Source organism: Agrilus planipennis, unplaced genomic scaffold (genome assembly GCF_000699045.2).
Source record: "Agrilus planipennis isolate EAB-ADULT unplaced genomic scaffold, Apla_2.0 scaffold409, whole genome shotgun sequence".
NCBI classification, from domain to species: Eukaryota; Metazoa; Arthropoda; class Insecta; order Coleoptera; family Buprestidae; genus Agrilus; species Agrilus planipennis.
The window spans coordinates 93,428-95,095 of NW_020439085.1; positions in this window are offsets into that span (position 1 = coordinate 93,428).

Consider the following 1,668-nt stretch of genomic DNA (forward strand, 5'->3'; position numbering starts at 1 on the left):
TCTTTACGCGCGGTAGGGTAAGTTCGTTTCATGCGAGTTGCTACGTAACGAAATCATGCAACGAATGTCCCCCTCTACTCGACCACGTAGTCGAGTTCGTAGTGGGGATCGCTTCAGCCGTGAGCGCGCTTCAATGCAACGTTCGTTACAGACAACTCCAGCATGTATAGTGTAAAATTTAAATTCATAGTGTACAAATAATACCATTAAACCAATTCTTTAATCCCTATCCCAGTATGTTTGTGTGTTTGAAGAAGTTTCACTTCAGTAGCGTGTTGTATAATTACACGTTGTATTTTTTGAAGTGAAACTTCTTTACGCGCGGTAGGGTAAGTTCGTTTCATGCGAGTTGCTACGTAACGAAATCATGCAACGAATGTCCCCCTCTACTCGACCACGTAGTCGAGTTCGTAGTGGGGATCGCTTCAGCCGTGAGCGCGCTTCAATGCAACGTTCGTTACAGACAACTCCTGCATGTATAGTGTAAAATTTAAATTCATAGTGTACAAATAATACCATTAAACCAATTCTTTAATCCCTATCCCAGTATGTTTGTGTGTTTAAAGAAGTTTCACTTCAGTAGCGTGTTGTATGATTACACGTTGTATTTTTTGAAGTGAAACTTCTTTACGCGCGGTAGGGTAAGTTCGTTTCATGCGAGTTGCTATGTAACGAAATCATGCAACGGATGTCTCCCTCTACTCGACCACGTAGTCGAGTTCGTAGTGGGGATCACTTGAGCCGTGAGCACGCTTCAATGCAACGTTTGTCAGTAGCGTGTTGTATAATTACACGTTGTATTTTTTTGTACTAACCTAATTGTACACAATATTTTTGTAGTTTCAAATAGGAAAACTTTTGATTAAATAAAGCAATCTTCCCATTAATTATTTATGATCCAATCATGATATTAAGCTTCTTTGAAGGAACAGGATTATCGGATTCTAACCGCGTCTTCTTGACGAAATCCCCATGACGGATCATGGTGATGCCGTCATAACAATTGGTCTTCATTTGTTCATTACAGTACAGTGTCTACATTTTGATGCTCACCATTGGTATATCAGTTATTAGAACAGATAGAGTACTGGTTAAATGGGGAATGTTTGTAGACATGCTATATATGTAAAATTAAAGAAAAAGTTTTAATATTGGTCAACTTGGACATCCCCCAGCGAAAAACTAGCCACAGAATCGACAAACGTCTCATCGAAGCACTGTTCAGGGATACTTCCTCTACTCATTTCCTTCGGTTATATTTGAGACACTTTCAGGAACCACAGGCTAATTATGTATTTTTTGAAGTTTACGAAAGTTATACAATATAAAAGCAGCAACTTAGCAGTTTTAATAAATTTCACTGTGTCATTGGTGAGCTTTTTGTGAAGCATGTTTTAAATTAAGCGTAAATAAAAATGTGTGCTTGTTAATATATCAAAGAGTTTTCATATATACATGTATAATTCCTACTAATTTTTTAAAAGATTTAGTAATTTGAGATGAGTTACTATCAAACCTTCTGAAACATTCTAAAGCACTTTTTCTCTTATACCGTTATCTAATTAAACAAATGTTTCAAGAGAAGCCTAGTATTGACACTTTAAAATTTACATTCCTTATCAGTTGGTCATTTATTTTTTTTATTTATTTAACATTAACTACTGCCAA